Source organism: Brachionichthys hirsutus, chromosome 14, assembly GCF_040956055.1.
Source record: "Brachionichthys hirsutus isolate HB-005 chromosome 14, CSIRO-AGI_Bhir_v1, whole genome shotgun sequence".
NCBI classification, from domain to species: domain Eukaryota; kingdom Metazoa; phylum Chordata; class Actinopteri; order Lophiiformes; family Brachionichthyidae; genus Brachionichthys; species Brachionichthys hirsutus.
The window spans coordinates 11,054,423-11,075,262 of NC_090910.1; positions in this window are offsets into that span (position 1 = coordinate 11,054,423).

The window sequence follows — 20,840 nt, forward strand, 5'->3', positions numbered from 1 at the left end:
ATGAAGAATCAGTTTATTTGATTTCTCCTTTTTTGGGGGGGGGGCTTCAGTGGATTTTACACCTTCTTCTGAGTCATGTGGACTAAACACAGAAGGGAGACAGATAGACCAAGAGGGCTCAGAGAGCGAAATGATCCAGCCTCCGCTAATGGAACGTAATGGGAGGATAAATGGAGCAAGTCAGTGGCAGATGGAGGGAAGGAGGAGGACAGGCTAGTGGAGTCCGGTGAAGCTGCTGTGGGGGAGACGAGTCATGAAAATAGAGCAATAAATAGATGATCAGTAAAGAAATCAAATGTCCGGTGCGGGTAGATTTTAGGCTACGCCGTAACACACGACAAAATACAATCCGTTTTTACGACAACCGGCAGCCAATAAACCCAACAGAGGTTGTTTTTGTTTTTTTTAGCTTCAGTCTCCCCAGTTTGAGATTCCCAATACCAAATTCACAACACAGCTTCAAGCTGCGATTTCTCTTTCGTTAGCGCGGCGCTGTGCAGCCGTGTTTTATCTGACAACATACATTAGACTCTTTGCCCTTGAGACTGTTTGAAAAATGACTTGTGCTCCTGCAGCACAGGAACGCCGCACGTACGCTAGAAAAAGATTCCAGATATTTGGAGTAAACATGGCTCCCAGTAAGATGTTCCTTTGATACAAGGAGCTTTAGTAGCTGCTGAAATGCTTGTAGCCCCGCGGGTCAAGCAGAATCTGAAATTTTGCAGAAAATTCTTTGTAAAGACTGTGAGGACATAAACTTTGACTACGGGGGGGCTAAAACACTTCGACACATGCTAGCAGCTTGATACGCACTCAAAGACAGTGTTAGCATACTGATGCTTATTATATAATAGTTAGCATTGTAGTTTAGCATGTTAGTATGCTACAATTAGTCCATTAGCACCGTGGCTTAGTTGGTTAAAGTGTTACCCCAAATTGTGATCAGATCTTTTGCCCAGTTATCGTCAAAGGAAATGTTGGAGTTTGTGATGCTAAAATGTAATTTGTCATAGAATGTCAATAGAGAAAATGTTTTTTAAACACTTACCGGTAATCTAATGTTGTTTTGCCACACAAACAATAGTCCTTGTGTGTTAGCATCAAAAACGGTAGAAAAAAAACCCTTACATTTCATACCATTGTTGCAGGATATAATAGATTATCCAGAATTCCTGTAATTACCTGTGCTATTAATAAAGATCAATAGACCATAAACCATCAGTCAGCAGATCAGGGATCAGATTTGGGTTGTTAAGGAGCAAATAAGGGAAAATATGCCCCGTGAGAGCCGGAGTATCGTCGGGCACACGGCCGCTCTGCTACACTTATTACATAAAGAACTTCATAGCGTGTAAAAGAAGGTATTAGGGTCCGGAGACTGATGCAATTAGGAGCAAAAGGCAACCCCCCCCCCCTCAGCGTGTCGATCAGCAGACCCAGCACCCTCCCGAAGTCTAATTCCCAGCATCTCTCTCGGGACCTGTAATGAGATCTGTGGCCAGCCTAATTGAATTATTCTGATGATTTTCTGCCCCCGGACCCCCCCCCCCCCCCGACAGCTCGCCTATGAAGGAATGTAAGCTGAAGGAATTAACCTGTGCATGTGCAGAGACAATTTGAAGATCGTCACACATTCCCAGGGTCCCAGAGGACGGGGTGTGGGGGCTCGTCTGCTCTGAAAAACCAGTGTTTTTCTATACCATTGTGAAAATGTTTGTTCATTTTTACTGCCAGGTGTCCAACCTCTGACCCGCCTGCTTGGTTTAGCGTCAAACCGGCTCTCATAATAAGTCTCTGAAGATGAGAGCGAAAGACATAAAAGTTAGTGTTGCCTGATAAGCGCTGAACAGCAGCCATCTGCCGACTGCCTTCGGATGCATTTTGGAGGCAGAAGATTCGAAGGAGCCTCACAAAAATGCAAATGAACGGCGGCTCACAAACAAACTTAATCAACAGCTAATAACGCAGCTGTTTGGGAGGCTGAGACGCGTGAGCCAGAAATAGGTTTTCGCCTCTTTAATTGGACCAAATGAATGATTCAGCTGAGCATTAGCTGACTCGAGGCACTCATTGTGACTAATTTCTATCAAGCTCTGCACTGATGGATGTGGAAATTACCGTATATGAATCAATGGATGGAATATGTAGATGTATATTTTTGAAATGGGATGCATTACCTTGTTCAGCCCTGGCATGTCTTCTAGTTTGTAATTCCATTTGATTTATGGCTGAAGCATCGCGCTGCTCCCTCGACACTATATTAGGAACTCGGAGCTAATTGAAATAGCTGTGAACATTATTCGCTTTCGAAACAAAAGCAGCAGCAGCAGAAGCAGAAACGCTGTCCTGAATTCATCCATTATTTGGTTGCGTATGGTAACAGTCATTTAGTCCGACCAGCGACTACACGCCACAGACCATCACCATGGAGACATGTTTCAACCATTATGTGATGTATTAGCATTCAATTTTTATCAAGATATTTATCATTCACAGGACGAGCTGCTATTCCTACTGTGACCGCCAGGGGGCAGACGTTTGTGATTCAGGCTCATGCGCTCTTTTTTCAGTTCCAAAATGTAATCGATTCTAACACAACGTGTTTAGGCTCATGAAGGGAATTTACTTATTGTTTTTTTTTTTTCTTCTTCTTCTATTTATATATGTGAAAATACATTTAATTAATTCGGACAGAAATTCTGGATGAACTGAACCTTTTCTATTAACGAATCTTGGTATGTTTTTATCATTATTTATAATTCAGACATTTTTTTTAATACATCACCGACGCCTTGTGGTCTGTCAAGCTGCATCGCCCGGTCATTCTCTATTGATTGCTTTCTACATATTAGCCTTTTATGCCAGAGTGATTGGGTGAGCCATTTCATTCACCTTCAGCATCAATCACTTCGTTTTCGACTCCTGTTGGATTTGGGTTCAGCCTGTGGAACTTCAGAGGCACAAATCCAGCGTTTGATCCCACGCAGCCAGGGGCCATCGCTTTGGTGATGATGGGATTGGATCATGGGATTGGTCACATTCCTACGGGAACGCTCTTTATTCAAAGGCCGGACGGAATATCTCTGCAGGCATTGCCTCGCTATGAAGCTGGAATTGATTACTGTTATAAAGTCATATTTGAAAAGATTCCAGAGGATTAAATATTTTGACGTGGTTATCAGCAGCCAATCAGCAAACTGGGGCCTGTAATTGCTTTCTAAATTGCCTCTTTGAGCAGTGACCGAGCCAATTAGTTTTGGGATTGTGTTTGTTACAGTATCGCTGTTGCAGCTCGTCTGTATGAGTATTTCAAACTCACATTGGCAGTCAATTACGTTTGTAAAGTGTCAGCCGGCATGATTAGTTAATTATGTTTGCTCTCTCTAAACTTTAGCACTGGCGAGAGCGAGTCTCTGCAGATTTCTCTGTCTCTCCAAAGCGCACGGCTCGCCAACGCACCTTGAGTTACTCCTAATCTTTGAATGCGGACGGGGGAAACAAAAAAAACAAAAACAACAACAGAAAATCAATTCAAATAAAACACCACTGGAGGAGAATCCGTCAAAGTAAAAACCCAAATTAAAGGAAAGGATGAGTATAATTTATGAAGTGGCTACTAGAGGATAAAATAAAGCAAAACCAATTCCGTCTTCCTGAAAACAAGAGACACTTAGATTAATCTTGCACGCCGTGGAGTATGAAAGCAACATGGGATTATAATGTAGATGAGCTGTGTGAGATGAAATCTAATAATGTACCGGTACGTGGAACTCAAATACTTCGTGTATTATCCAGAAGAACAGGGGCTGCTGTTTACTGCCATTTTATATCATGCTAACCAAGCAAGGGTTTTTTGGGGCTTATCTAAAGTGCTGTTTCGTGTTAGCCACATGTTACCTTTATGGCAGGATGGCTTTGCGTGTCGCCCACAGATGCCCGAGTGTCCCTTCTGCATCGGGATGAGACATGAGCAGATGCGATTTGGATTCTAAAACTAGAGTGCATGTCTTCTTCTTCTCCTTCTTCTCCTTCTTCTTCTCTGGTGCACACAGTCACGTACCAATTAGGTCATCCGTGCCAGACGGTCACATCCGATGAGTCACACACGCGATATCGAGTTTGTTCAACCAGTAGCGTCGAGATGTTTCCTGCAGCTTCTGACGTGGGGACTTTTGTTTTTCGTTGAGCTTTCTCATTCTTTATTTTACCGTTTCCATGGTTACCAGTTGAATTCTGTGCGTGGTATTCACCTTGGATATACTTTCCCTTTTTCCGAGGCCGAACTCAAAACTTGTAAGCTTTCATAAATGTACATATCTCCTGTCTATTATTGTACAGTTTTTCTTTTTCTTTTTTGTTGTTGTAAATGTGTGTATCATGCTTGTTTCTATTTGACTATTAGATACTTCTGGTGCTACATTAGGCTTCAAAGTGACTTAAATTCACAGACATCTACTTGTCAAAGTCCAAATACTGAGCTTAAACCAGACATGCTTGTTGAAGCAGCTTACAAATCTATTAAAATGAGTAACATGACCGGCGCATTCAAGAGCACCCCGCTATTACCCTTGTAAGTACGGCAAACATGGGAGCCTGCTGCAACACTTGGCTGACTCCATGCTAGCTTATTGTTAAATCAGATGAAAACCAAAGACGACAGCGGCGGCTGCACAGTTTGAACGACAGCATGTGTCAAAAAGCTGCAGTGCAGAAACTCCCTTCATCATCTTAGCACGTAACCCACTGAGTTAAAACGGATGTCGCAGAGCGGGCGCCTTATGTATTAGTCATAACCTTCTCTCTAAATGGGTTTGTGACGGGTTTTTTTTAAATTAACATTTAATTTTGCCACGCATAAGTGTTTTTAAAACTTCAGGTTTCAGGAGAGATGAGAAGCGACAATCAGGAAGATGGTTTTTGTGTTTGTTTGATGAGGGAGGTTTTTTTTAGGTTAATGCAATTTCTGTGATTAAAAAAAGAATTCTGAATACTTTATTCAGACTTCAAGTACATAAAAACTATTGCAAGAAAAACACATCTAAATTCAATAATTACTTGCTAGTTAAGCAGAACAAAATAAACAATCATGAGCAGGCTTTTCCGCCCAAACGGAATGGCAAAAATGACAGAAGTTTGACAAGATTACCTCATCTGCGAGAAAACAGAACGTATGAGCAACAAATACTTTAAAAATCATAATGCATTGAGAAAATGTCTCAACATTTTCACCATAATCGAGTCCATTACTCGACAGTTTAATAAAACTGGTCTTAATTTGACTGCAGACTTGTTTCATCCATCAAGTATTTAATCAGAATATATTTTTAACACCCAGTTTAGCTAATCAGCCTCCTGAAGCAGTGCAATGACGGCAGAGCTAAATGCTATCATTAATTAGCATAATTAGTCATGGCAGTGAAGGAATCGATTTTTCCCTCCAAAGCCAGCCGTGTTTTTCTTATGCTAATTTTTGCACTAAATAAAAAAACTTATTTGTGGAAGCAGCTGTTTGAAATGACTGAACAGGCACTTTGTAGCTTTACGGATTCTCAGTCTGAGACAAATCAACGCAAGAGGTGTTTTGAAAGTGATAAAGTTGATTGATTAATTCAGAAATTATATTACATTTACATCCAGAATTGCTTTAGTATATTTCTGTTGTCTGTCTATGGCCATTCTAGCATCTACTAGCACGATAGCAATGCTAACATAGCAGGTATCTTTATTTGCGACGTGTTAGCCACTAACACATTAACTAATTAGCACATAATATGGGATATAGCTAATTCTCATAAAGTTATATCTATTAAAAAGGCACGCAGTTTGTTATCACTCTATATTTCTGCATATCTATAAAATAACATATGATATGGAAAATGTTGTAGCGCTGTCCTGATGGCTTTCGCCGTTCGCTATGAGCACTTGTGGGATTAAATTTTGCTCAAGTAGCAGATGCGTCATTCTGCACCAGACAGGCAGCAGTCACCGCACGCCCCAAAGGCTGTCAAAGCGACCGCCATCTTCAAAACAAGTCAGTCAGACTTACGGATAGCGCCGGGAAGAATAAACAGCACTGATTGTTATTTTCTGAAATATTTATAGCCGCCGCAGCGCGAGCAGCGGGTTCTGCAGTGCGTCCTGACAGATCCTGACTATTTCCACATCTGTCAACACGACGGCGCGTGAAAGAGACTGCTGCTGTCATCTGCATCAAAGCCAGCCCGCTCTCCCGTGAGACCCAATGCAAGCCTTTCACGCTAATAAAGATTTTTCCGAGGGCAAATACGATAAACCGAGGAGTGTAGGTACAGTACGCGGGAAATGCGTGTGCACTCTGAGTGAGACAAATCATCTTCCAAAATGACATTCGGGCTGATCTTGCAGGGGATGCTGCCGTAACGCACTGTGAAAATTGATTCCATGAAGTGAATCATGGTCTAATCTCAAAAACAAGGCGGCTCGCCTCGACGATAAAACACCCGGACAGGAGAGGAATCACAAAGTGTGCCATCCATTTTCTGCCGTCGTTAAAAATGTCTTTAGAGAAATCACAGAAACACTTTGAAAGGAGTCGCGTGCGATGTTTTTGAATTACCGATGTCTGACTGGGTTATTTCTCTAATGGTGCGATTATTGCTCTTTTGAAAGGGAAGTGAATAGAAATTCTTTGTTGGCTTTTTCTGAGACCCAGACCCGCAAAGAATATCCAATCACAACCACCGTGTCGTGTGCCTCTCGGAGCGGCTTGTAATCACAATATCCTGCAATTTGCAATAATAAAGGCTTCCAATGTGAATGCGTAATCAAGCGGGTCAGTGACGCGGCCCAGAGAGCATTTTCCACCACTGAGTTACAATCGCGTGGGGTGATGCCACCCCCGGGATGGTGGAAGGGGGGGCTTGAGAGTCCAAATATACTGTAGTGATAAAAAATATATTCAGGGGTTCTGATGCTTTATGGACTTGAAACTTCGCATCAGTGCAGGGGAGCCATCCATCATTATTACACGAGACCCGGCCGACCCGGCCGTCAGGAGAAGATGGCGTCTGACTGATCTCTGCCCACGCTCGGCTACGCCGCTCGCGTAGCTCTTTTCCAGAGCCTCATTGTTCCTCATTTGTCATGTCGAGGTGGGGCGCCGGTGGCGGGTCGGGGCGCAGGTCACTCGGGTCGATGTACTCGGGAGTCCAGCTGCCTCTGGGCGCACCGGCTGACTAATGTCAGGGACGTTAATGGAGAATTCTTTTGCCGTGTTTCTTGGTTTCACAATCCGCGCGGTAACAATGCTATTATTGCTGTCATTCCAATGTGACATGAGAACAAATAAATATTGTGGCTCTGGGGCCGAGGCGCCTCATGTCTGGCACCCAACGTGAGTCCACCAAGGTCAAAGTATTGATTACCTACAGCCAGGAGAATAACAAGACTGCATCATTGTTTGACTGAAATGTTGCATGGATGTAGATCTTGGTCTAAAAAATAGTTGATTCTGTTTTAAGGCCGGTCCAGGTCGGGCCGGGTCACCTAACATGAGAGTCTCCTTTTTGACGATTTTGTGTCATCATGAAACTTAAGAAAAAGGAGGGGCAAATGAAATTAAGAAGAATGATTAGTTTCTCACTATGGAGGAGGATTAGGGCCAGATTTTTTTTTTTATCTTGCTTGAGAATTCGGACTTTAATCTAAGAATATTTTATTTTAATATAGAAATTCTGACAACCCCCCCCCCCCCCCCCCCAGAATTCTCACATTATATATAGACTTTATTCTGTGGGGGATGTAAACCCAACTCAGTGCAGGTGTCGAGTCACGCTACGTTGACCTGATCAGATTTACCGCTTTACAACCTCCACGCCACGTTCAGGCCCCATCGGAAAGACCAGTTCTCATTTATGAATGAGATTATCCCTGCCCAACCCACCAAACAAATCTGTCAAGCAGTTTTTGTATAATCCCGCTAACAGACAAACCAACAGACGCCAGAACAAATATAACCTCCTCCTTAAACATTAATAAAGGTCGTTAAAAAGTCTCATCTCCATTTAAAATGGCGTTGAATGACTCTCTCGGCGAGTCTCGTGGACGTCCCTCAGTGCTTAAATGAAATGAACTGCGATCGCTCTCTGACAACAATGGCTCACTTCTAAAGAGCATTAGGCATTGAGATGCATAATTGGCACTCAAGTCAATGCAGATTAGGTTTAATATTTCATGTATGGCTTTTAATTGTCCAGAATATTATTAAGTGAGAGATCTGCTCACTGATCATATTAACAGCCTCTATAAGAGGGACGGCTGAGTACTTTGTGGTTATTAAATCGGAATGGGTCATGCCAACGGTAAGCTGTTTATCTCCTGAAGGAGAACATGCAGCCGATGAGGAATGCCCTCCAGGGAGAATCCAACCAGGAGTTTGTGGCAAAATAATCTGAAATATCTATATTTTTGACTTGAGATGCATGTAATTTTACAAATGCAGACGTATTTCCTGTATAAATGGCACATGGATGTTTTATTCAGGAGAGTACAGGTAGTATAGGGCCACACATGAGCTATCACATTTCTCAGCGCTCATTTATAGCTCTCCGGCGTGAGCCTGGCCGGACCCTGATAACGGTGAAACCGCCTGAAGCGCAAACGCAACACCCCAAAGAGTGATACAGGCCGCCATAACAGCCGGCAAGAAGCAGGGTAATGCAGGGAAGCTCAAAACTCTTATCAAAATGCCATCCACCATTCAATCCGGCGAGGGAGCGAGTGCTGTGGACTGGCTGGACTGATACCGGCGGCAAAATCTCAGGTCCAAGTGTGCGAGTTTTTAGCAGCGGTGGAAGGAAAGGCAAATAGGATGGCATTGATTTTCAACAAAAAATACATTTTCGGTTTTTAAATAACTTTGGAGCCAAGATTCCCTGCACGTGTAAAAACGTGATTTTCTGGAAATTATGTTTGAGGACAAATAATTTCATGAACAACGCTGTTCAATTAATAATTTTTATATAGTGACAAAAACAGAACAGCGAACTAATTTCTCCTGTGCAAGATTAAGCAAAAAAGACTATTACACAAGTGATTTTTGCACCAACTGGAGGGGCACTAATGGCAACCGGGGGGGGGGGGGGGGGGGGGTGTCATACACCCCTTCAGTGATTCAGGGTACCGTTTTCTACCACTTTGTCTTTATGTTAATGACATGAATTATTTTGTGTTTGGGTGGGTACTAGCTGCAGCTATACGGGCCGGGCAGTGTAATCAGGCAGTATGAGGTCATGTGTTTGACGGGGGGGGGGAGGCCTAAGGGGAAGGGTCAGCCTATTTTTTGACATCCAGTTTTCTCATCTGCAATGTCACCAACTCAAGTTTTTTGTGCAAGTCTGGTCTGACTTTAAATGTGGGGGGGGGGGGGGGGGGCAGTTTAAAAATCTGTGGCTGCAAGACCACCACAGATTACTTAACGTACGTCCGTGGCGCAGTGCGGCGACAACCAACACCTCAGGCAATTAGTCACTGTTTGCACCCAAGTCTTCCACATTATTGATCGATTCCTCTGGAATCGTCCACTAATCACCGAAACCTCCCCGATCGGCCCTCAAGGTGATAAACGCACAAATGAGACATTTAATGGTGGAACCGGTTGCATTCTTAAATCAAAAGTGTGGCCTCCCGAGAGGCGAGTGAGGGATGGAAAAGTTCTGAGAAACCCGGTTTAGGTAGGAGGTGAAGGTACCCGAGGCTGAGACGGGACGGGTGTTGCTGTTTTATGTTGCTTACACCCTTTAATGTTCCAGATCCCAGAAATCCAGGCACGGATTTCACGCTTTCCGAACACGCCGTTCCGTGAGTCGTCAAGCAGACGCTTCAGAAAACGATGTCGCATAAACACCCCGTTGTCATAAATGTGCCTAAAGCCTTTAATTTGCTGCGGTTGCATCACTTTGTTTGGATGTGAGATCTAAGGCGGAGGTGACGGGATGATCCGAGCATCAGCTCACAGGTTCAAAAAAATGTTATCAGCACGAGGAGGGAAATGGAGGCAGCAGTGTCTCCTCATATTTTTTTAGCTTTCCACTTTTTAGGTGCACATAAGGGCATCTGGCTCATTAATTGAGGCTAAGCACTTTGTCAAACTGATGGCACGGGGACTTTGAGTCGTGCTGGGGAGACGGCCGAGGGTTTTTTGTCATGCATCTTTTCTGTAAAGTCACTTTAACTTTTAAAGTTCTGGCAAACACATTAGAAGAAGCCCAGTTTTATAGCGATTAACAAAATCATCACTCAGGATTTTGACGCCTCCTCCTTTAGATTACGTCTGACATCCGGCTCCGGGTGTGCAGAGAGCACGTTCGGTAGGAGGACGGAGGCAGATGAATTAGATTCCCGGCGTAATGAATACCAGACTGAGTCGCACCGTGCTGGGATAACAAAGGCAAACGTCCGAGTTCGGATGCCGCACTTCTAAAAGATCATTTTAAACTTGTAGAAATCTCCATGGACTTCAACACAAAGTGGATTTACGCTGAAGATCATGTCTGTGATTAACGGCAGACAAGGTCTTAGGAATGCCGTGCCGTAATTAAAATAGAAAATAGGTATTTAGGTTTAAATATCACGGCAATAAAAACCAAATCAGTCAAAATGTCACACAAAATCTCGACCATCTGCCCCGATTCGCTGCCTTCTGGCTGTTTACTCACACCAGTGCTCGAGTTAGAATGGTGAATTAAAGACATTGAAGAAATAATGACCGGTTTTCACAAGGAACTGATAAAAAAAAACGCTTTCTAATACGACGCTCGTTAATTACGAGTGCGTTAACGTGGAGGGCGGCCATCTTTATCACAGAGAAGCGTCCTCGATTTAATAAACGGGAAACGGCGTCGCAGCGAACGAGAGTTAAACGTTGCTTCACGTTAGATCTCGGCAGCCGGTCGGATTTTGCCTCCATCTGACCGTTTGAACATATGAAGGATAAGAAAGGAGAAGCAGAGGATGAGGAAGACGTGACAGACGACCTCATTACGAAGCCTGATGATGAAGGTGAAGCTATCGCTACGTGTCCAGGACGGATCGGCAGGTCCAGGCTGGGATGATGAATCTTCACGACTCGCACCGGCAGCAACGTGTCAGCAGGATTCGGATGTTCATATTCCCATCGGGATTGACCGACCTTTCCTCTGCAGCTCCATGTCACACCTGCAAAATGTGTGAGGTCAGCTTGTTTTTTGTACAGCTTGAGCTTGTTGAATCACAAGCAGCTCATTAAGCAGCAAAGCACATCTAGATTTTTTATTTATTTTGTATTCTCATAAAAATAACACCACCTAAATAAAATTTGCTGTGGAATAAAGAACCGCTCTCAGCCCAGTCAGCCGAGGGCAAATAAAGTGTCTCGGTGTCTGCAGTTCCAGTCGAGCTGGCATTACTTCCCGATCGAAAGACTTTCAAGACGGCCTTTTTGTGGCAGCTTCCGGAGCTGCTCGTCAAAATCAAACAGACAGGAATCAAAGTCAAGCCTTGACCCGAGCTTCCGCCTGTCATTATAATAGCATCATCCCCCGACGCTGCCAGCATCACATACAAGGCTGCTGCTCCTCTTCTTCTACGTGCACTGAATACCCAAATGCCAAGGGGCGGCCCATCATCCGGTTCTTCTTCGAAATGCAGCCTTTACTGTTTAGAAGTAATTCTAGAGCAAAAAATGCTACCGAGGGCAGGAGATTCTTGCGTAAGGTTCTTAAAAACAGTTAGCGGTGCCTCAAGGAGAGTCTGACAAACTCCTCTAAACAATTTGGAATCAAGCAACAAAGACTTTGAGGGCTAGCGTCCGGGTGAGCGCTGGAAATGCCAAAGAAATAGACAAAGTCTTTCACCAACGCTCACAGCACTATACCACAGTTTTGGGTTGGTTAGCAACATGCTAAACTAAGATGCATGGTAAGCGTCATACCTTTGATTGTAGCATATTAACATGCTATTGTTAGCATTTAGCTCAAATCAATGCTGCTTACCCTTCTTATCCTACATGAAACTCATAATTATTTACTTATATTTATAATATCGTGTGTATTTAAATATTACCAATCATGAAGGAAAAACCTCATGGACTTTTTTTCACCCGTCAGGTAGATGCATAGTTCCATAAAATACATTCCGCCGGAAGGTAGAGTTTTACAATATGGCCGACTTTCTGTCTCTCACATTGAAAGGAAGATAAGTTTGCGCCGACTGGCGAAGCAGTTGAGGAAGATAAGTGCTGCTGGATGGAAAAGCAGCTCTCATGATTGTCAAAGTTCACAATAGTGATTGATTATATCACGTCTTGGATGACACTCTCAGCCAAAGTGCTAAACGATCTTGGGTTCTTTTCACACAGTGGGTGAACATACAGTACTTTTATGCGTCACTCACCTTGCAGAGGCGGAGCAGTCGAGGAGGATAAGTGCTGCTGCATGAGATCATTGGTTCTTGAAAAATATATCACATCCATGGTTGGAACACGTTTAGCTCAGTAATTATGTTTCCCAGGCAGCCTTAGCATGTTTCATAGAAACATGCTAAGCTAAGCTAAGGGATAATACGCCGAGATGATCAGTGCAACATCACTTGTTGGATCAAATTCTGCCTTAGTCTTAAGCAGAGATACATAAACGCACACTTGAGAGGATAACCTACAATTAAAGTCTAACAATGCAGTTAGAGTATGGTCACATTAGGAACCCAGAAGATAGAGGAGCCGTCTAATGATTATCCTCCAGCAGCTTATAATGGAATTTCCTTAATTATTAATTCTAACTTATTAAAGCTCCTCTTCTCAGTTAGCAGTTTCTCACGCCTTATCGTTTGTAATTTCACAGGAACCGCTTTAACCTTTCTGATTCCGAGCGTGCACCCGATATACACACATGGATTTCAACAACAATGAAATCACAGAGGTAAAGATATGAGATTTGGATAATTAAAATAGCAAGAAATAACTATTTTAAGTCTTATGTTGAGACGGAGTGGACTCATTGCTTTGCAGAGGATGCAGTCGCCGTCTTTGTGTTGTGATCTCTGCTTTAACGGTTTCGGCAGCCAATGCTGTGACATTTGAGAAAATTCTGGTTCCTCAGAGCAACCCAAAAAAAGTAAAGTAGACCTCCTCTTCAATTACAATGAAGAAACGCCTCTTTCATTGCATGACAACAAAGAAAAAATGTAATATTGTTCTTTCTTTTATACCTCCCTCTGAATTTCGCCCAATTAAAACTGAGATGGATTGGCGCGTAAAGCTGGTGGGATATAAAGGTGTTCAATGAAGATAAACCAATTTAACTGAGGAAACACACTTTGCCGAAGTCACTTGAAGTCGACTCTGTGATGCTTCAAATCCCTCTGAACCGGAAAGAACGAGGGAAAAAATCCTCACTGGGACCTGAACAGACCAGTTCCTGGCGAACTGTAGTCATTAAATCGAGTTCCACGGTGACGAGGAAGCGTCAGAATCGCTCAGCGGCGCCGTCCTCCACCTCTCTTAAGTCTTCAAATAAGGGCGTCGTCGCATTCTCAAGAGGGAATGGCACCGAGCTGATCCCAGTCATTAGCTGGTAGCTGCTCTGCACACCCTGCACAACAGGTGATCTGATTAAATCAACTCGCAAGCGTTTTGATATCCAGCAAAAAAAAAAAAGAATAAGGAGTGCATGCAGGAAAAGGCTGCGAGCCGTTAAAGGGATTTAATTGGCCGGTTTTACTCTTCCTCGAAGCGTGAGTAACCAAATTGGTGCGCTACTGACCGGCGTAACACCCCAATTAGCGTTTATTGATATTATGAAATGCTTCTGCAAATGCTGCTGTATGCTAGAGGTGTTGCTAAACGTCACACGCAGCAACCTTTTAATTGTGCAGAAGGTCCGTTTGATTTGAGAACCGGGAGCTGCTGCAAATCCCGTTTCCCCAGCAGGAGCGCAGAGGCGGGGGCCGGTCCTTACCTGAGTCAATTATTTAGTTTAAAGCCAGTAGAGGAATAAAAGAAAACCTTCAGAAGAAGAAAGTCAGAACGAGTGACTGCGAAAGTACAGCACTTTAGTGTCGGAGCGTTTGATTTTTGGATCTGCAGAGATGTTTTGGTAGACGTGCTCCCGTGTCCTTTAACCTGAAGTGGGCGCAGAGCGGCGACCTATCAGCCGCCCCCCATCTGCGATCCAGGCTCTTTAGCGTGCGGCTCCCTTTGACTAGTTTATGATATAGACAGATGAAAGAGATGAATGATCAAATCGCAGCAGCTACTAAACTGATGAAAACCGTCGCCCTGTTCAAATTTATACTGTTGTAAAAAAAGAAAAGAAAAAGAAAACCCACTCCGAAACAAGAGATTGACTGCCTTTAATAAAGGGTCATACAGGAAGTCATATGATCATGATAGGATCTAATGAAATGCAAGCTCCAGGCGGGAGCACGGCGGGGGGGTTCCATCTCTGCGTGTTTCAATAAAATAAATGTAAAGATAAAGACGGTGAGATTTTATGGAGTGCTTTAATAAACACTGCAGGAGATGGGGGGGGGGGGGGGGGGGGTTAAAAAAATCCACCAGTGTGCCAGCGGCCATTACCACAGGGGTCCCACTCCAGAATGCTGGGGAATCGGTACACGCCACGAGTTTTAAAAAAAGCGAGTTCTAATTTCCAAACCCTTAAACCGTGTCAAAAACATTTCTTAAAAAAACATCTTCGGTACATGCAGATTAGCAAAATTACAGAATTAACACCTCCAGCAGCGATGTGAATAATTAAATAGCTGTCTGGAGATACACAGCTCGTGCAGCCCTTTTCCTCTGCCCTGCAGCACAGGATTAATAATCCCCTGGTTTTATTTCATCTCTAAAGGTCTGGACTATTCTCCCATGACGGGGACCAAATCTACATTTCTTACTCTTGAATCCGAGGCTCTTGCCATCAGGCAGACGCCCCTCCTTCGACAGAGCACCTCCTAGGGAGAGAGAGAGAGCGGCGCAATCCTTCAACAATTCAACCGATGGCTCCACAGATACGGACGATATTCAAGTGAGATGATGGAATTAACTCTATTGCTATTTGTCACATGCTGTCACATCTCAAATTCATACGCCATGGGTGTCATTCTTTTTGCACCTCCCCCCCCCCCCCCCCAGAAGTCTTCCCATCAAATAAATCTATTTTACAGCACCAGTCGGGAACAAGGGGATGGATGGATTTCACCTCCATCGGCCGTGCGCGCAGCGGGTTGGATTATTTTACGCACTGTCCAAATGCAATTGTATTTTTACGACCTGTGGTCCGTTGACTGCTCTAAAAAAAAAAATTACTGCAGACTTGCATCATCAGTTCAAAAGCTTCGACGCCGTAGATGATGAGAGCAACAAACCAAATCCTCTCATCACAATCAGATCGCTGCCGCCTCGTTCGCGTTCCGAAACGGTAGCCTCGGGGAAGGTCTGGGGTGTCGTGGGACAAGAAGGGAAGCGAATACTTGTTTTTGCTGCCGGTGCAAACAATGGCTCTGGTTGTGTTGCTGTTGTGGAGTATTATTGTCTGCAATACCTGAAGCTGCAACTGATTCTTTGAAACAAGCTGTCAACTTTTCTTTTGGGGGTTTTCAGCACTTCTTTTCTTTATTTTAATTTCTTTTTAATCCTACGGCTTTAAGCAAAAAGGTTGCTTTAAGTGTGTGTTTATCTCAGGATTGTGGGTGGAAACAAACTCGCCATTGAACTCACTTTTATTCCAACAAAACTGCGTGTGGATGTAGAGGCTGAAAATGTCAACACAATTATTTCATTTTGATGAAACGCAATTTCATTTAATGTCTTTGGAGGTCAGAATGAGGTCAGGAAAAAATATATATATTTTAACATTAAAACTCCATTTATGGATTCAAAAATCAGCTAAAAACACACATCATGGGCTTTGTCTCACTTGATAAATGTTCTCCAACATTTTGCATATTACACACGGGGCTTACGTGTGTTTCCTGATTTTAATTTGACTAAATCTTTTAATCTGGAACACACTTAATGTTTAAGCATCACACTTGAATGAAATATTTATTGTGTTTCTGAGCCAAAGAACAAAAAGCAGGTGACGTTAAACGCCATCAGCGACTCCACTTCCTCATCCTCGCTTCCATAATTTGACACCTTCGAGATGACGGCGTGTGATGTTTGAGCAGCCTCCCCGCAATATAATTCACTGGCCTTTTCCGTTTCCATGGTAACAGGCGAAGGAGCTCATATAAGGCCGGAGGCATTGATGTGATTTGCTGAAGATTAATGTAGATGCGGCATTAACTCCACGGGGTAGGAAGGAGGAACTTGATCTAATGCGGGGGGAGATAATGAGGCGGGGCTGACTTAACTTCTTCAGCGGTACTAAGGTGACCAATATTGGCTTATAATTCAATCAATTATTACTGGAGAGCATATGTTTAATATTTGATAGAATGGGATTAGACTGCCTGTGCTTGATGCAGGGAGATGAGGACTGAGTGAGTCCTCTGTGGAATCCCAGGAAGGATCTCTGGGATTACTCATTCAGGATTAATGCTGTAAGGGAGCAACTGTAGCTTCACGCAAGTCTAACAAATGCAGAACAAACAAACACTCCAGCCATTCGCTAGCCTTGCAGCTAATTTTCCACTGCGTCATTCTTTATGTTCGCCCGATCCTTTCCAGGAGGCGTTTGAGTGTCATATTGTGTGGGGATTCCAATAACCCTTTTCAACTAAAGGAGTTTTGTCGCGTCTCAAGAGAAAAAGCAAAGAGGTAAATATGAGCGAAGTCTGGCTGCTGGTCATTTATCAGCGTCAGGATCCTTCAGGGAACGCAAAGACATCACTCCCACTGCGGAATTCCAAACAGTGTGATTAAATATCACAAAAAAAGGTAAACAAAAACGATGAGGAAATGCATTAATCATGCTGTTAAAGACGCCGGCGATGCCTTTAACGGGTTTGGGCCGGGACAGGTCAGTCCTGTGACATCAGCCCTGACATGGCGTCCCGTCGCCGGGCTGCAAGTCCGTCGTCCTTGGGTCGATCCCGGGCCATCGTCTGTGGCATTCCTGCAGATCCCAACCTCTGTGCTTTTTATAGGATAGTTCAACGAGAAAGGTTACATGAAGCGTGCTGCCTAGCAGCCGACCGCTCCTCAAATCCGCCTTCAAAGCGCTCGATACCAAAAACTTTTGCTTTTGAAATTACCATAGGAATGACAAATCATTGCTGGAATCTCCTGCAGCTTTTCACCCACCCTGCTTGTCCTCGGCACGCCCGGTGAATGCTAGAGCGATTTAGCCTACGGTCAAAGCCTGATCATCGTGCCTGTGAGGCTGCCGCCTTCAAAGGAAAATGGCAGCTGAAGTTTAGGTAATTAGAAAGAGGAGCTATCTGCAGCGGGCGGCGTCCTACAGTACAGGCCTGCGTTGTCTCATCTCCTTGCTCTGGCGCATATCAAAGGGAATTTTAAGGGTGATTAAAAGTTAAGCCAGATCCTTAAAGGGGAATAGCAATGCTTTCCAGCCTGGTGTGTTTGTGCCCCTTCCATAGCTCAGTTCATTAGTGTGAGAGACGGCCTCCAAAAGCCAGCGAGGAGAGCTGTGTGTGTGGCGTGAGCAAAGAATCATTTAAAATCAATGGACGGCTCCATTACGGCCCGTTTACACTCTAAAAACACATCTTCAGCATTCACAGCAGTGAAGCGGTTCATTCTGTATTTGTCAGACCCAGCAGAAAGGCAATCCGTACCACATTCTGGAGGTAATCTTACCCCTCCTCAATTTCGAGCGCACACGCGTGCTGAAACTCAACCATGCACACATGCACGGGTGCATGCATGCGTGCCTGCATGCCTTATTTGTCTCCGCTGCGTCTCACTTGTTTCCCGCGTCATGATGATGAAAGGCACCTGCTGTTCTCAGCAGAAACCGCCTCCCCGCCCGACGTTACCGACATCCCGCCCAAATTATTCACACATCGACTGGTATTTCAGTCACTCGCAAGGAGAGGCTCCATTTTCGTGACACTGGTTGAAGGGAAATGTGCGACAGCTGAGTGAATCCACGCCCTAATGCAACCTTCGTCAAAGGAAAACTGTCACTATCATGCAAGTGGCTTTGGATTTCCTGTTTTTTTTACCACATGCACTGTAAGAAAAGCTTGTTTGCTATTCTAGATGTTTTCTCAAATTCATCAGGCGTCCTATAATTACTTACATCACTGACACAGTGCAGAAAGTGCAGGAAGGAGCTTCAATGCAAGAGTCAACATGGTTATAGATCATGGCTGCAATATGTGTTTTTATCATTTTTATTTTTTTTATTTTTTTTGCAATTTATGTTCAATAGAAGTTCCTCGTATGCACATCCATGTTGCCGCTTATCCACAACAGCAGGGTAGGTTGGTGGTTCTGTCCTTCTGTGAATTCTTATAGGCTACATGATTATTTTATTAATGATGGTTAAAAAAAAAAAAAGATGTTGACCAAGCCATCCATCCATTATCTGTCATGGTTTACCAGTGCAGGGTCATGGGAAAGCTGGAGCCCATCCCGGCTGACACCGGGTCAGAGACTCAGCTCCTCCTGGACAAACTGCCAGATGTTACAACCATTCGAGCCTTCGGGCAATTTGACGCTGACGTCTACTGCACATCTCACAAAAGAAGCAGGAGTACCCAGAGGGAGCCCACCCGGACGTGAGGATGTGCAAACTCCGAACAGAACCCAGATCCTCTCAGCGCTACCCACTGTGATGCCATGCTGCCCATAAACTCGCTAAGTTAGCATTAAAGAAAGGGAGTGTTCTTAATTTGTACCAAACATCTGGCTGTGGTGACAAAACTCAGTGTTTTGTCACAAGCATGGCAAACCTCCGCAAAACACACTGGAGGGAAATATCTGTTAGTGTTAGGGATAGCATGGGTTAGTCTACGGTTAGGGTTAGGCTACGTTTCGGGTTAGGGTAATGTTTAGGGACGTGGTTGGGTTTAAGGTTCGAGTTACATTTAGGTTTAGGCTTGGGGATAGGGATGGATTAAAGGTTAGGGTTGGAAGCAAACCTCGAATATCTCAGAAGTTCCTCTACTTATCCTTTCTCTCAGGAGTAGACCCAACAGGGCAGAAGTAGCTCGGTGAAATTGTATTAAAAAGTGGAACTTTCACAACGGTCACAATCTTTGTGTAGTCATGTATCATTTGTTCATGCTGTTTTGCAATTGAATTGTGCTGCTGAAGCGACTCTGCTGGGCCTTGCCGCTGAAGCTCGTTCCCGACTGACTTGCAGGGAATGAGCGACGTTATTGCCTAGCCCGGATCCTCTGGAGGCATGCTAATGGAACTATTTGGCAGCCTGCCTCCGGAGGCAGGAGGGATGGCCCTGTTCACTTGATGTCAGTGTGTGGATGTGGAGGAGAGGAGAGAAGAGAATTACAGGTTGGCATTACTTCAATTGGCAAGAAGAGTGAAAAGAAATGACGCCGTGCAATGTTTCATCCGCTGGACGGAAAGCTGCGTGCGGAGTATTCTGGAGATTGCGTCACTTCCACCGTGTTTGGTGGCTTAAGGTCACGCCAGCGTGCAGGACCTGCTAAGTCCATTTCCCATGAAGGACACAACGTGAAAAGCTCAATTTACATCCAGCCATCTGTCACAGGTGAACGAACGGGAGTGCGTCTTTTCACATTTCCCATCCCAACATGGAAACGACATTTGAACAGTACTTAAAACACTGAGCGCTAATGGCTCACACACACATGGTGCTGGATTGTTGGTAACACTGCTCGGCATCTTAAGCTGTGGGAGCTGATTAACAGGAACGGCTTTGGATTGCTTCGGCAGAAACTTTTTTCCCCACTCACCTTTTTGCAGAATCTTAACCCCCCGTTTTTTTTTTTTTTCTCCCAGCAGCCCTAATTTCACTGATGTTGCAGTTCCCACCAGAATACGAAGACTAATCCTCATTCATTAAGCCACTGTTGGATGCGAGGGGGGATTATACTGCCTCTGCAATTAGACCTGCAAGACTATGACTGGCCTGTCTTTATTTTCCATAGGGCTGGCACCGTCTGAATTAAGGTGCATGCTCCATTTTGTCATTTAATACGTGCCGTTCTCCCAGGTGCATGCTTGTAATGACATTCTAATGTCTGAGGATACTGATGGCGCTCATATAGCTCTCCCTCCTTGGCGTATCCCAAGGCGGCCGCCATGAGAGCAGTGTGAGGCGAGCGGTGACGCTCAGCAGCCAGAGACGCCTGCAGCGCCACCGTTTATCAGCTCGGCTTAGGCGGCTTCCACCACTCAGGCTGACATGTTCTGCCCTGACGGAAAGTTCGGGGATATATAACTCTTATACATGCTAAGTTTTATTTCCCAATAGGATGCATTCTGCTGAAATGGCCGCCTATTCCTCTCCAGAGCGACGTGACCAATGCTCAGATCCCGCAGTATCTCTCGGTACACTTGCGACTCCGTCTTGAAGAGGGTTAACGCAAGTCTGTGCACGAGCACGGTATCGCGTCCAAACAGAAGTTTCCCCGACGGAGTTTGCTGATCAATCCCGACTCCGACTGTCGGTGCGGTGGAGAAGAACGAAACCGATAAGTTCATAACTAACTAACTGCTCCGGCCGGAAGGAAAGTGAGACTTGATATCGGAGAGAGAGAGTTGCGATAAGACAGGAGGATTAGTAGCCTGTCGCCACGCTGAGAGAAATCAGATGGCCTCGCGAAGCTGCCTGTGGCATCAGAGGTCATCGCTATTGAAGATTATTGTGAGAGGGCCTGGAGATAAAGTATAGGCCGAAGAACGGCAACAGCAGCCAGCAAGGCCG